This window comes from Paroedura picta, chromosome 6 (assembly GCF_049243985.1).
Source record: "Paroedura picta isolate Pp20150507F chromosome 6, Ppicta_v3.0, whole genome shotgun sequence".
NCBI lineage: Eukaryota > Metazoa > Chordata > Lepidosauria > Squamata > Gekkonidae > Paroedura > Paroedura picta.
Genome location: NC_135374.1, coordinates 28,770,714 through 28,787,159, shown reverse-complemented (window position 1 = coordinate 28,787,159; position 16,446 = coordinate 28,770,714). Strand labels below are relative to the sequence as shown.

The following is a 16,446-nucleotide window of genomic DNA, read 5'->3' as shown; positions in this document are numbered from 1 at the left end:
TAAAGGGAGAAACTTCCTTCTGAAGGGAGCTGCTTGGCGCACCCTTTAAATGCTTCCCCCACTTTCTCAGTCATTGGAGATTATTCCCTCCACTGGAAATGCAGGGGTGCAAAAGATGCATATTGTGTGTGTATGTGTGTGGGGGGGATTTAGATCACTTCAGATTTGGCCAAATCAATTCGGCCAAATCTAAACCAGTGAAAGGAGGTTAGAGTGATTTGGATTCTGCCCAAATCGATTCCAGCCAAATCTGAAATGGTCTGAATTTCCGCTCTATGTGCATGTCTTGTTCCAGTCTGGCTGCCAGCTTTAGTTTCCTCAAAGCACTGAACCCTGCCTGTGCATTTTGGTTTTCTCTTCTTCATTGCATCTGGGGGAGAGATAAGTGAGTGCACTGACTATGTACAGTCTATGACCCTGGAGTGGCCAACCAAAGAATGAAACCTTATGTTTTGCTCTGATGCCCTTTCAAAACAATAGCAGGAAATACCTTCAAGAGTCTTCCATTCTTTCAGCTCAGGACTCCTGGGCTGTGGTCACAAGAAATCACCAGAGCTGAGGAATGAACAGGTAAAGCTGTTTGCAATAAATTTATGCATTTGCTTAGGGAAAGAAACAGAAGAAAATGCAGCCATCAGCCTTTTAGCCTTTTTTTCAGTATGTATAAACAGGACTGCATCGATCTCTAGGGAAGCTACAGGAAGGGCTGAAATTTAGTAAAGCTACATTTTCACTCCTGGGTTCCTCTCAAAATTTATTTCTCTGGTAATACTAGTAACAGAACAACTTATTTCTGTTCTTGGTAATTTGTTGGCTATTTCTATGGTAACACATTTTCTTAAGGCATGCTAGGATCTGATCCCAAGATACATTCTGTTCTTCTTTTTCTCCACAAGGGTTATGTACGTTTTTTCATTGCAAGGCGTAATCTTTTGCAGCTATCTAGGATCGTGAGAATAATGAGTTCAGTTCTCATGTTCATTTTTCATGTTTTGACCTTTTTTTTTAAAGCACTACTTACTAAAGTAGCAATCAAAGTGCTCAAAAAACTAAAACTCTGCAGATCATGCTGGTCTTACAAAATAGTAGTGCATTATGAAGAACCTTTTCCCAATGCAAAAGTGTTGGATGAACATCATCTTTCCTGGGGGTGAGGCATCTGTGTGAGTGAGAGAAAGAGAGAGAGAGAGAGAAGTAGGTTGGAGTTTGTCAGTAGTGGAGATTCAGCAGTACCAATCACAGAAATATATTTGAAATATACAGCCATTCACTGTATTATAGCTGGTATGAAAGCCCAACTGGAAAACTTACTCCAATGAATCAAGTGTAGTTATTAATAGTTAGTGAAAGCTGAAAATAACTCCCAAGCAGACATGCATTGAAGCATAAAGGGAGAATTCCACCAATCCCATTGCCTTAATAAAACTTTAGGGGTGAATATGCAGAAGCAAAAATAATGAACTGGGAGGGGTGGGTCCCAATGAAGAATCAAATATAGATGCACTGGGGAACCAATATGGCAATAAAATATCCAAAATGGACTTATATAGAGTCTTCTATCTTCAGTAATTCTTTATTCTTTATCATTTCACACAAGTCCCGACGTGTTTTGACTGGAGCGCCATAAGCTACGTTTAGCTTTTGTTAGTATGACCTTATACTCTGTCAAGAGATTATTTTGTAAAGTTGTTGGTCCTAAAATATGAAAACCATTGTCCCTTGAAAAAGCTATAATGGCAAAATGCGTCAGGACTTGTATGAAATTATAAAGAATAATGAATTACTGAAGATAGAAGAATCTATATACGTCTATTTTGGATATTTTATTGCCATATTGGTTCCCCAGTGCATCTATATTTCTCTATATTGCGGGTGAATATAGCACACAGCATGACAACTGTCCTCCCAGTTCAGTGTATTTTAGCAAGAGTAAACCAAAGGTTATGCAAGAACTGCTGTCTTCCTTGGCTTATCATAATACAATCAGAGATGTGCATACTGTTTACAAATGAAGCCCACCAGAAAAGTGCCTTCTCCAGTTTTTCAGAGTCACTTCCTCCCCTGATTTTCTGCTAACATAAAAGGGTCATTGGGACTGCATACATTATCTGCAAACCTGGGTCACTGACACTATGTATGTACCAGATATACCTAAATGAAGATTTTTTTTTCCTGGCAGCTATTACCTTTCAAGCTGCTTTGCATTTCAGAATGTGAGAGGACTCATGTGGACTTGCTGGCTCTCTTTATGAATTATTTCTTCTTGCCCACCAAATAGCATGAAATGGCAGGATCAGTGGGTGTGAATTTGATCCTATATTGCAACCTTTTGACTATGGAGTAACCCCTGAAATATTCTTCAGACTTAGAGTATCCCCTGAAGTAATGCCAGCTGGTCATGCCTCCTTGCCACACCCCCAGAAGTCACATTTATGGTGTGCGTGGCATCACTAATAAGATAAAATGTTTGTTAAATAAGAAGTTAGTTTAATTTATGAGTGTGCAGTACCTTGCCTGAACAAAACAAGAAATCATTCATCTCAGCTATCGTTAAGCCCACCATGTAAAGGAGCAATTCTCCTTGTGGAAATGACCTGTGAATTTTGGAGATCACTTGTAACTTTGGCAGATCTTCAGGCACCACCTGGAGGTATGCAAACCTAGGAAGTTCTGAGAATATATTTTCCCAGGGTTGGAAATGGCTGCCAGGGCAAAGGGAAACCAGGCCATGCACTAGAACCAGGTGTAGTAGTTCGTGGCTAGGGATGACATCCCCAAAAAAAGCTTTGGAGAAAAAACAGGAAATGATGTGATGCTGAACATCCACTGCAATTCTAGCTAAGAGTCAAGCTTTCTCTGCCTTTTCTCATTGTCTCCATGTCCCCACCTTCCAGCACCCATGATTGGCCCCCTTTAAAACTTTCTTCTGTGTAGAAAATGATAAGAAGAGAACACATCATTAATATGCTGGACTTCCTGGCCACATCGAAGATATTTCCATCTGTAGTTAATTTTCCTCTCCTTTTCTCCACTTTGAGACTCAATAATCTGTTTTCATGCTTGCATGATTCAGTGTCTGGTAGAGATGGGCAAGAGGGCTGCAGAATAAGCTTCTGCCCCTCTTTCAATCCTTCCTTGTTGCCTCTCTCATCTACTGTGGCTTTCTCTTCACATCAACACTTCCTGTCCATTGGAGAAAGCTTGCTTGCTGAAGCAAGGTACTGTCAGGAAGCAGAGCCAGACCTCAGGCTGGCAGAACGGTGTCTGTCCTTCTTAAAATCCCACTGCTTTCTCTGTAAAGAGCCATTACACTTTGTACTAATAAAGCTTCGCCAAACCTGAAGCATGGACAAGCAACAGGACTTAATTGCCACTGCTGGTGTCCCACCGCTAGTTTCGAAAGTTTTCATGGTGCTGATCCACAATTAGTACATCTAATTTCTATCTGTGGTTAGGTGTGTCCGATCAAAAAAATGTTCCACAAAGGATTGGAGTTATGGCGTTTAAGGAAGTGTGGAATTAAGAAACCTGCATCCTTTGAAATTAGAAAAAAGAAAAGAGAATAAACATTTTCTCAATGAGAAAATTCTTTAGCACAGTGGACAATGACCCTTGCTCCTGTATGGCAAACTAACTCACAAATTATTCTTCTAGCTGTTCCCAGCACACCATTAGTACTGTTCTTTCCTTATCCAAACTTCAAGAGCACATATTCTTATGGCTGTTCCCAGTAAATGGCTATGAGTAGGTCCACATTTCATTGAATGTTGTACCACTGTAATCATTCACCCTGTTCTTCACCAGGCAGACTTACAAATATGCATGAAGGGAGAGACACACAACACCCTTGAAGGTAGAGCATGAGAAAGCTTCAACCAGGTATAAATGGTTTTCTTGAGAATTGCAGATTTTTTGGAGGTTCCATACATCAGGACTTCAGGGAGAGAAGGCTTTTCTGAAACAATTTTGAAACTGTCTCATTCTCTCTGTTTCTCCCCAGGGCATAGGATAGCAGGCTGCTTCATATTGACTTGGTACCCCTTCAAGGAGCGAACACATTTCAACATACTGTATATACTCGCGTATAAGCCGAGTTTTCCAGCACAGTTTTTAGCACTAAAAAGTTTATACGCGGGTTATTGAAATAACAGCCTGCTCCCAGATAGCCAATCGTAGCATTGCTTTTTGCAGCTGAGTTTGTTGCAAACTGTGCTGACCTTGTTGCAAGATGAGCATATTACTCCCAGCCAGCCAAACATAGCATTGCTTTTTGCAGATTAACTTTTTGCAAGTGAGCTAGTTGCTCCCAGCTAACCATTGCCTTCTGCAAAGATCTTGAAAGCTGGCAGCTTGTAGGACATCAATGGTTTGACTAAGGTTTGACTTTTTCCCCCTTCTTTTCTCTTCCAAACTATTCTTTTGGTTTCTGTGGGTGGGGTGGGGTGGCTTTTGAGGGTGCTTTGGGATTTACTGTTTCTTTCTCCTAGTGTTTCTTTATTCTTTTATCTGAGGGGCAGCATTGTTTGCCTTTTCTTCTTGGGGTTGTGTTTCTTTTAAAAGTTGATTTTTACAGTTCTTTCTTTCAGTTTTCAGTTTTACAGTTGCTTATTTCAGTGTTTTGTTCTGGGGGGGGGCACAGTAGCCTCCAGTTTGGAAGCTGTTGTACTTGTTGTAGTAGGTTGCCAACTTTAGGTACTACTGTTCTGTTCTGGTTTGCTGGCCTGGGGGGCACTGTTTGGTTCTCCTGCCAGAGCTGTTCTCACAGAGCAGTTCTGTCAGTGCTCTCTCAGGGTGTCTGGCATCAAGAGAGGAAGGGAAGGCAACTGTAAGCCGCTTTGAGACTCCTTTGGTTAGCGAAAAGTGTGGTACAAAAACCAGCAGCGATTCATCCTTTTGACTTTTCTGTATTTGTTGTAGGATGGGGGGGGCTGGATGGGAGAGCCTGTGATGATGGAGCATGGATTAAGCACTTAGGCCACCCTAATTTACCAGTAGCCTGCTGCATTTCCCACCTTCAGCTTAAATGCGAGTCGATAAAATCAGCTTATATGCGGGTCGGCTTATATGCGAGTATATACGGTACATGCGTTGCAAGAGGCTTGCTATTTTTGCAAATGTTTGGGTGATTTATCCTTTTGATTTCCTCACCTCTGATCACATGAGCACATGCTGCAATGGTTTCTACTTGGCATTTATTTATTGGAGATTTAGGGGGGGGGGGGTTGTGTGTGTGCATAATCATATGCTAAAGCCAGCATGTTTTTAAAAGCTCTTCTTCGGGATTTCGGAACAACTTTATACAAGATGATGAAATTATTATTTGTTAAATAATATGAGAATCGCAACCATATTTTAGAGATATGAAATAGTAAAATGTATTGTACCTGCCTTTTCTAGCAAGATGATGTATTGACAAGCCTTTTTGACAAGCTGCCGACATAGATAGTTAGGTTCCAGTCTCTCTCTGATGAATGAATGTCTTATAATTTTCCCACAGCCAGTTTGAGCATGAAATCTTTTTTGATCTCTGTCAAGATCCAAATGTTTCATGTAATTAATATTTAGTTCTGGGTTTTATGTACTCTGTGTTATGTTGGGCTTGCTCGTCTTCACTTCCTTGCAGCTGGGAAACCAAGCAAGGGTGCCTTCTGCTTTGTTGACAACAGCATTTATTCCTTTCTGCCCCAACAATTTGTTAATGAACTCTCAGAGGTTTAGCATCTAGGTGGTGCAAAGTTTGGTCCTAAAAAGACCAATCTAAATATTCATTCAAAAATTAAAACCCCAGCTCCAAAAAGGGTACAAAAACTAGGCTAATCAAAACACAGTCCATCTTCAGGGTGTTCATGGGAGTCCCAGTGCCAAAAATGAAATAGCTTGGCCACAGTTCTCTCCACAACCCCTCTCCCTCTTCCAAACGCTTGCTGGGCTTAGACTTTGGGAAGTGTTCAGTACTAGACAATGTTGTGATTTGAAGAGCAACCACCAAGTACACATGCTTCAATGTAGGCTTGATCCACCAATCGTGTGGGGTGGGGGGGGGGAGCTTATTGCTTAGATGTCAGGACGGGATAGTGAAAAGCCATTCTCTGCAAGCAGTGAGTCCAAGCCATTTAGCCAGTCATATTTCCACAACTCCCTCTCTGAGCCCTTTTTATTCAATAACTCAAACAGCTTAATAATATCCGTATAAGCCAGTCAGCATCTTTCTTTTCCCAGAAGCCCTCTGGGTTAATTAGCATACCTGAAGAGTCCCTTTCCAAGCTTCCTCTTGCCGACTGTATCTCTGCCTTCCAACTTCCTTGCTAGTTCAGCATTTAGAGCCTTTAAAAAAAAAATCCAGGCATACTTCTCAGTTGGGTAATTATCTTCCTCCCTAGCAGTGCTCTTGGCATCTTGCCATAAAGGGACAGTTCCCTCCTTTAAAGAGCCACAGACTCTGAGAAACTCTCAGGCACCATTCGCCCCTGTATGTCATTGAGGTTTATCGAAGTATGAAACAAATAGAAGGTTTCAGCACTCAGCAAGAAGCTACACAAGCTGGGCATAAGTCATAATGAGACTGTGGCGAGCATTCAGTATTGTGTAAGGGGGGGGGGGGGGCAAGCTGAAGGCTCTATTAAGCGTTTTTGAGCTGAGCCCAAGGAAAGCTGTGCTAAGAGTTACCTGGGCCTCTTTGGCATGTGGAAGAGAGAGACAGGGCTTGGAGGAGGCACATCTCCGCACCAGCTGTTAGAAGGCCAAGTTCATTTTCTTTTTTACTGTTTAAGAAACTACCTTTGTTTCCTTCTTCGAAACATAGGTACACTACGGTTCTCTATGTGCTGCACTGCAGCTGTAACAGAGAAGCGAGTTACAGTGCCGCTTTGGCTTGCAGCATAGATGGGACCTAGAGGTATTGGCTATATCCCGAAACCATGCAATAACCCTAGACATGTCCAAGGTTTTGGCACTGTTCGGAAACATGGCGAAAGTCCCATAGATGGGACCAGATGGAGCAGTGCTTTGAGTAGGTCCCTAGACGCAGTGCTTCTAAAAGTGCAGATGGGGGTCTAAGGCTTATTAATAAAGTGCTGGAAGGAGATTCTGCCTGGCGAAATAATTCCATTTCACTACAGAGTGAGCTCAGTGGGTCTGCCCCCTCCCCAATGCACAATGGAGCTTGCTATTGGAAATCTGCTTGCTTGCTTCTGTTTGCCGTTCTCTGTGGCTCCAGAGGGAAGTTTGTCCTTGGAATGGATTGTATTTAATGATGTCCACAACTGCAGCAAAGAGTCAATTTGTGCAATCTGAATTGTAATTGAAATTTACGTAATTTCACATTGCACAGGCTGCAGTGGTTTCAGTCCCAGTCCACAGGGCTGATGTCTGGCACTTTTAATTCAGCCTCATGTATTTTTGCTTTACAAAATGTGATCAGAGAGGAAAATGGAATGCATTAAAAATACACTGGAATGTGCTAGTACTTCATCAGTACAACAAATTAGTAACAGTGGTTGAGCATGATCCTGCTCAATTTCTAATAACACTTGTAAATACCTAGACAATATTTTTGGCCTGAACTCGGTGTAACCCTTTTGTGAGCAACGAGGCAGTTGAAAGTGTCTAAGTGATCTAAGTCCGTGGTCCCCAACCTTTTTATCTCTGGGGACTGGTCAACACTTGACAATTTTACTAAGGCCCGGGGGGGGAATAGTCTTTTGCCAAGGGACGTCACCACTGCCGCCTGAGCCCCTGCTTTGCTTGCTTTCCCGCTGGTGCCCCTGACTTCCCGCCACCCACTGGGGGACACTGTCAGCAGCAGCTGTGCAGTGCCACGCCATATTTAGTACTAGACAATGTTGTGATTTGAAGAGCAACCACCAAGTACACATGCTTCAAGGTAGCCCCAGCCATAGCGACCACTGGAGAGTACCGAGGGTGAGCCAGCGGCAGTTTGGCAGGGCAGCCACCAAGGCAGCAGCCAGGGAGGAGGTTGAGGAGGAACTGCGGCCCGGTACTGACTGATCCATGGACAGGTACCAGTCCCCAGACCGGGGATTGGGGACCACTGATCTTAGTGATCAGGCAGGATTTCAAAGAGGCAGAGGAACTAGAGATCAAATTGTCAACATATGCTGGATCACGGAGAAAGCTAGGGAGTTCCAGAAAAACATCTACTTCTGCTTCATTGACTGTGCTAAAGCCTTTGATTGTGTTGTTGTTGTTATGTGCGAAGTCGTGTCCGACCCATCGCGACCCCATGGACAATGATCCTCCAGGCCTTCCTGTCCTCTACCATTCCCCGGAGTCCATTTAAGTTTGCACCTACTGCTTCAGTGACTCCATCCAGCCACCTCATTCTCTGTCGTCCCCTTCTTCTTTTGCCCTCAATCGCTCCCAGCATTAGGCTCTTCTCCAGGGAGTCCTTCCTTCTCATGAGGTGGCCAAAGTATTTCAGTTTCATCTTCAGGATCTGGCCTTCTAAGGAGCAGTCAGGGCTGATCTCCTCTAGGATTGACCGGTTTGTTCGCCTTGCAGTCCAAGGGACTCGCAAGAATCTTCTCCAGCACCAGAGTTCAAAAGCCTCAATTCTTTGACGCTCGACCTTCCTTATGGTCCAACTTTCGCAGCCATACATTGCAACTGGGAATACCATAGCCTTGACTAAACGCACTTTTGTTGGCAGGGTGATGTCTCTGCTTTTTAGGATGCTGTCTAGATTTGACATAGCTTTCCTCCCCAGGAGCAAGCGTCTTTTAATTTCTTTGCTGCAGTCCCCATCTGCAGTGATCTTGGAGCCCAGGAAAATAAAATCTGTCACTATCTCCATTTCTTCCCCATCTATTTGCCAGGAATTGAGAGGGCCAGATGCCATGATCTTTGTTTTCTTGATGTTGAGTTTCAAGCCAACTTTTACACTCTCCTCCTTCACCCGCATCAACAGGCTCTTTAGTTCCTCTTCACTTTCTGCCATTAGAGTGGTATCATCTGCATATCTGAGGTTGTTGATATTTCTCCAAGCAATCTTGATCCCAATTTGTGACTCCTCTAATCCCGCATTTCTCATGATGTGCTCTGCATACAAGTTAAATAGGCAAGGCGTCAGTATACAGCCTTGCCGAACTCCTTTCTCAATTTTGAACCAGTCAGTGATTCCATGTTCAGTTCTCACTGTCGCTTCTTGACCTGCATATAAATTTCTCAAGAGACAAATAAGATGCTCTGGTATTCCCATCTCTTTAAGAACTTGCCACAATTTGTTGTGCTTCACACAATCAAAGGCTTTAGCATAGTCAATGAAGCAGAAGTAGACGTTCTTCTGGTACTCCCTAGCTTTCTCCATGATCCAGCGTATGTTGGCAATTTGATCTCTAGTTCCTCTGCCTCTTCGAAATCCTGCCTGTACTTCTGGAAGTTCTCGGTCCACATATTGCTGGAGCCTAGCTTGTAGGATTTTGAGCATAACTTTGCTAGCATGAGAAATTAGTGCAATGGTGCGGTAGTTTGAACATTCATTGGCATTGCCCTTCTTTGGGATTGGAATGTAAACTGACCTTTTCCAATCCTGTGGCCATTGTTGAGTTTTCCAAATTTGCTGGCATATTGAGTGTAGCACTTTTATTGCATCGTCCTTTAAGATTTTGAATAGTTCAACTGGAATGCTGTCACCACCACTAGCTTTATTGTTGCTCAGACTTCCTAAGGCCCATTTGACTTCACATTCCAGGATGTCTGGCTCCAGGTCAGTAACTACCCCCATTTGATTGTGTAGAGCACAACAAATTGTGGCAAGTTTTTAAAGAGATGGGAATACCAAAGCATCTTAGCTGTCTCTTGAGAAACCTATATGCAGGTCAAGAAGCAACTGTGAGAACTGGGAATGGAATAACTATTTGGTTCAAAATTGAGAAAAGAGTTGTGCAAGGTTGTATACTGTCACCTTGCCTATTTAACTTGTATGCGGAGCACATCATGAGAAAGGCAGGGTTAGATGAGTCACAAATTGGGATCAAGATTGCAGGGAGAAATATCAAAAACCTCAGATATGCAGATGATTCCACTCTAATGGCAGAAAGTGAAGAGGAACTAAAGAGGGCTCAGCAGTGACCACTGCATGACTCATCTGGAAAACTTGCTTCTGCTAAACTCAGTGGTATGCATACCCATGAAACTGCCTGATTTGCACTAGAAGGAAGTGGAGGAGTTGGTTCTTATATGCTGCTTTTCTCTACCCAAAGGAGGCTCAGTGGCTTACAGTCACCTTCCCTTTCATCTCCCCACAACAGAAACCCTGTGGGATAGATGGGGCTGAGAGACTACTTTGTTAGGCCTGAAGACAACCACTGCAGCACTTACATATGTGACCTGCCTACTGTACAACTTTTACAACATGACCAGACATTCCTTGGGGAGGGGTTTCCAGGGGGAAAGAAGGAGGGAAACGTGAAGGTGGAGAGGCAGATATAGGTAAGGTGGGGTGAGAGTGGGTTCATGACAGATGTTGAGAAAGGGTATGGGGTCTATTGGGAAGGGGGAAAAGGAAGTTTTCTGGAATGGGAAATACATAGGAGGAAAAGAGATGCTGCCTGCACAGCCTTGTGGGTCATCATTTGTATAATATGGATCCCAATCTCTCAAGTCGACAGGAGAGGTCAAGAGAAAAAAGGGATAAAGGACAGGAAGCGAAAGTTAGCCCTTCCAAAAGAAGACACAGTGGTGTATAACTGATGCAGAAGTGATGCTGATATCTCACTGTGACAACAATCATTTTCAAAATAGCTGAATAACCTTGGGGAAACAGAGATGAAAACTAACTAACTGGACACTTAGGGAGCTATATTTTCTGAACCTAGGGGTAAAGCTAGCACTTGCCTGAACCCGCAACCCCTCATCAACACACAATAAACTGGAAACTGTTTTTTGTTTCCCCCAGACAATGAAACAGAGGCAATGGCATCTGTTGCTATCTTCTGTACTTGTATTAGTTATTGCTGTTATCGTGCTGTAATTGTTGTCTGCACTTATAGTTTTACTCCTGTGGAACATCCAGCACTGTATATGTCTTTTTTTACATGGTGGCATAACTATTAATTTGTAATAGTGGGGGAATGTATGCCTGCAAGCTGCTGCAGCTCCTCCTACTGTAGTTTATTTATTTAGTACCAACAACGTTCCAGGCCAGCAGTTGGCATGGGAAATGCAAAGTTTGTGCAATGGCAATGGGCATTGACAACCTTGTTACATTTCTCCAAATGTGAGCAGTCTCCTTTTCCTCATGGCTCCATAAAACATGAGCTGGAAGCCCTGCTCTCCATCCCAGTCTACCATTTGCTCCTGGACTCAAAGCCTGTGCAGAAGATTGACGTGACACAGCCTCTGCCAAATGTCCTTCTCTGCCTGTGAAAAGAGGCAGGTAGCAGCGTTGCACAGTGCCGGCAATTCAGAAAGCTTGCTGGAGAAGTGAGTTGCACATCATCCTGATTTACTGTAAACTACCAGGGCACAACAGTAAACTCTTAAGCTCTCTTCATATTATTCTTATTTATATTTAATATCCAATACTTTGGGCTGTCATTCTTTAATCAAGATTTCTTTAAGCTTGTCTAAGATGCTTGGGAAAACTCTGGGTAAATATTGTTATTAGTTAAGTAATAAGACACAACAGGGTGTGAAATATTACCCTATAACTCATGCCCGCATTGCGGGCTGGAGGCCAACAAATGGCTTTACATTTCCCCCCCAGTTAAATCAAATTAAAGAGACAACAGCAAAATATTTGTGCCTGTTCAGGCACCAACGTTATAGTAAGGGGAAGTGATCTTTAAAAAGGGATCTTGTCAACTACCCTTTTTAAAAAAATGGGGGCATTAAAACAAAACCCAACCAAACCTTAATTGGGAACCTGTTAGGAAGGACTGGCTTCTTGGACACCATGGAACAAAAAAGAAACTCAACCGCATTGCTGGGATTTCTGGTTTATTTCTTGTTGACCTTCGTTAAAATCAAGGTGCTTCTGTTGCTCAGTAGGTTAAATTCTCTTAGATGCCTGACTTTTTAATGGGCTGATTAAAAAGTTGCATCTAGGATCTATCAAAAGCATTCCTCATGACCATGGTCCTTTCAGTGCAACATTAAAAAAAATCTCTTGCTCTGTATATCAGTTCAAATATATGCTGAATCTAGTCACCAGTGCCTGTATTGGGGCTCATTCATGAGCTAAAAGACTTGTAAATGGTATTCCTGCCATGGAGAGAGTTATCCTCTAAAGTGCATTTTGATGGCCCAAGCACCATAGGGGGGGTTTCATCAGGCCTTAAGCAATCCAGCTTGCAACTCAATAGAGGTCAGGTATCAGTATTCTGTCGCCCAGTGATATTCAGAAATATGGGAGATCTCCTCTTGATCCTGTTCTTTTAAGGGCTCCCTACATCCAAGGAGAAAGCTCTCCTGTTGTCTCTAAGAAAAGGCATGCTGGCTGGGTGAGATTGTCACAAGGGGGGGGGATGGGTAGGATACACCCCACTGTGGTTTATCATGCCTGAGATGAATCCCAAAGTAGTATCATGGCTTGAGTTAGTATTGGCTGTAACACACTACAGCAATATATCAATATTCCTGATGACAATAAATACAGCTATTAGGACAAGTCCAGGACTTATCTTAATTGGCTAACAGATGAGCAGGCGTATGGTGCTGTTGAATCCATCAGCATTAATTGGGCAGAGGTAAATTTGATCAATACTGACACTTGAGTACATGGGTAGCCACTGGAAAATATTAATTTACAATCATGACCAGCACCTCCTCGCTAGCCAGAATTGTGTTAGCCCTAATTACTTCAACAGGGATGTGCTATATTACACCATTTCACTCAGAGTCCTGTCTTCAGCCCGGTTTGTTACTGAGCCAACTCACTGTTGAGTAGAATTAGATAGCTCTGGAAACCAGCTACTGCTATAGACCAGCTAGTATTTTGCAGTTCTCAATGCAATGTCTGTCTGTATAATAAGTATATATGCTTGTTTCAATACACAATGTAGATACAAGCATGATTTTGAAATACTTTATCCCTGATGCCTCAACTCCATTTTATTGTTTTTGTTTTTAGCTTTCCCTTTAAGAATTTTCATTCCATTTCCTCAAATTGGATTTTTGTCATTAATAGAATACATTTTCCATAATTATTTATATGTTCATAAATTATCTATCTATCTATCTATCTATCTATCTATCTATCTATCTATCTATCTATCTATCTATCTATCTATCTATCTATCTATCTATCTACCTACCTACCTACCTACCTACCTACCTACCTACCTACCTACCTACCTATCTTTAAACCGCCCGTGGCGCCACGGGCGCCACTGACTAAATAAATGGTTAAGCCCTGTTGAGGTGGGCTTTGTCCGTGATGAGGAAGGGTCCGGGTTGGACCCTTCCTCAGGACAGACAATCGGAGGGACCAATTGGCAGGTGCGAAGTGCCTGCCGATTGGTCCCTCCGATTCCCAGCCCCAGCAACTGCAAGCTGCGAGGGCGCGGCTCGCAGTTGCTCCTGGCTTGACGCGGTGAGAGGCGCGAAGCGCCTCTCGCCGCATCAGCCGCCTACCCGAGGGAGTCCCAGGCAGCTGCGCACAGCGCGGCTGCTGGGGACTCCCTGCCCAGCGGCCTGACGCGGCGAGAGGCGCGAAGCGCCTCTCACCGCGTCAGGCCGCTGCCCAAGGGAGCCTCACCTGAGAGGCCATGGTCGCCACCAGTTTGAAGAGATTCTTCTCCACTCCATCTCCGCCGGCGGGGGCGTCGGCAACCTCGGACTCGGTACGGAGCCGCTTGCAGGCCAGCAGCAGAGCTTCGGCCGGCGCCGACCCCCCGCGTTTCCGCTTCGCGCGAAGCACCGCCGCATGCTCCATGGCAACCGGAGCAGGCCGCACTGCTCCCAATGGATTCTGGGAAGAGAAGGAGGGGCGAAGGCTCTGCCCCGCCCTCGAGTGGGATTCGCGGCCTCCTCCTGCCTCCGTGGCGTCACGCCGCTTCTCCCCCGCCCATCAGCATTGTTCAAAGGGGCACAGTCACGGCGTCTTTTCCACCAGACGACCGTGTTTCCATGCGATTAGTAGGAATGCTTGGGGCAGATGATGTAAGAGCGGGCCAGCGGTATAGGGGTCGCGCCGAGCGCGGCTGCCAGGGGCTCCCTGCCTCCCCCGCCGCCGGAGCCGACGTCGAGACCCATCGCCGTGGGACACCATCAAAGGTTCGTTTCTAGAGCCCGCTGTATGCCTTCTATAGCGGGCTATATTTCTAGTGTGTAAATGATGCACATGCAAATTAATAAATCTTGTAATCAAAATGGATCCATGTGGGGCAGGTTTGACAGATTTCTCCTCCAGTGGGGGATGGGTTGCCAGATTCAGGTTGGGAAATTCCTGGGGATTTGTGAATGGAGTCTGAGGAGGACAGGGACTTCAGAGGGGCACAATGCCAAAGAATCCACCCTCCAAAGTATCCATTTTTTTCCAGTTTTACCAATCTGTCAAGTCTGGAGATGAGATGTAATTCCAGAGGATCCCCAGGTCCTTCCCGGAGGATGGCATCCCTATCGGTGGATATTAAATTCCAAACACTGGGGGGATGGATAAATAAAACAGATGTTCCTACAAATCAAATGAAAAGCTCAGGATTGCAGAAAAATCTGAAATCTTAAGAAAAAGGAATAACTCCCATCAAATGATAAAATGAATTCTTATAGCTTTAATACATTGATGCCATCAGTGCCAATTCCTGGGCAACTACAACAGTATTTCCAGACTTCAAGCCTTGGTTTCTGTAAGTAAAAGTCAAGGGAAGAAGTCAGAGCCCTTCCCAGATCTGTTTGGCCTTTGAGGGAGGACTGATTGTGGCCAGTAAATACTGGGCAGCCTACATGACTTACCCAATCCAGGCTGCTTGCTACCATTCAACATCAGCCAAACCATGAAAGCCAGTGTAGTATAGAATTTCAAATTAGGACATCAGATACTTAGGTTTGAATCTGCAAAAGTTTCCTGGGTGATTTTGGGACAGTCACATACCCATAAATTTGTTCTGAGGTTAAAATGGTGGAGAGGCAATGTAAGTTGCTTTATAACTTAAAATTAAAAATTAAGTTAAAAATGATCACTATATATGAGGAAGGAGAAGCTGATTGGTGGAAAGGAGAGAAGGAGGCAGGTAAAAATTAGGATGTGGGGATTGCCAGGAGGAGGGGAAGAAAAAGTGTTTTGGAGATACAAACTTAGGTGCCCCATGCAAGTTCTTGCAGATTCCCCACTGCACGAATGGGCTTACCTCAGCTGGCACCACTCAGCTTGTCCAGAGCTTTCCCAGGGATAGGCTGCCAGAGGGATGGAAAGAAGGGAAGATAAATTTTGGCTTGTAGGTGGGAAGAAATGAAGGAAGAAAGGGGAAAGGCTGCCACAGAACAGAAAGAAGAAATAGTGAACAGGAATGAAATACCAACCACAAATCCTTGTGGGTCTCTTAAAGGTAAAGGTAAAGGTATCCCCTGTGCAAGCACCGAATCATGTCTGACCCTTGGGGTGACACCCTCTAGCATTTTCATGGCAGATTCAATACGGGGTGGTTTGCCAGTTCCTTACCCAGTCATTACCGTTTACCCCCAGCAAGCTGAGTACTCATTTTACCGACCTCGGAAGGACGGAAGGCTGAGTCAACCTTGAGCCGGCTGCTGGTATTGAACTCCCAGCCTCATAGGCAGAGCTTTCAGACAACATTTCTGCTGCCTTACCACTCTGCGCCACAAGAGGCTCTTCTAGGTCTCTTACTCATATGAAATTATGAACAAAAAAGATCCAATCCAGATGCACAATTTGAATCTATGAATCCAACAGCAAACAGCAGAGAATTTAAACCACTGACAAAAATATGAGACTGTAAAAAGAAACAAAATAGGGGACATTTATTCATCTCTACTCAGATTATTAACAGGGAATTGTGGTTGTTTGTACTACCTTACTACTAGGTGACATTTCAGAGCTAATTCCTCACACACTTGCCTCAAAAATAAGTGCTTTGATTCTAAAAAAACAAAAACAAATGCATGCATTATCAGTTTGATATGGGTATGAATGGAATCAGATCATGTTAATTAAACAATCCAACATTTTATTTATTTTATCGTTCAATTTCTAGGCCACCTCTCTGCACAAGTGGGCTTAGGACAGCTCACAACATACCGTATATTAAAACCACGGTAAAATATAAAACAATGTAAAATTCTTAACATACCGAATACCACTTCCACAGCCCCCATGTCTTTCTAATTCTCTTGTCTATAGGCATGACTATAGACTTCCACAGGCATGGGTAAACCGATGTGGGAGAAGAAAGAACATGGGAGGGGCATGGAAAAGGGGGAGTCCAGCAGTTGTTCTTTATTCACCTGGTTTCAACCATTGGCCTGCTG

At 43.8% G+C, this 16,446-nt stretch overlaps 1 long non-coding RNA gene across 1 annotated transcript; it reads right to left on the bottom strand.

Annotated features, from left to right (window-relative positions):
* Window positions 1-1,056: 1,056 nt before the first annotated feature.
* Window positions 1,057-16,044, bottom strand: LOC143840648 (uncharacterized). The gene is made up of 3 exons (XR_013232282.1): window positions 15,992-16,044; window positions 6,245-6,324; window positions 1,057-1,159 (listed from the first exon to the last, which is right to left on the bottom strand). It is a non-coding gene; the product is annotated as an uncharacterized LOC143840648 (long non-coding RNA).
* Window positions 16,045-16,446: the final 402 nt, after the last annotated feature.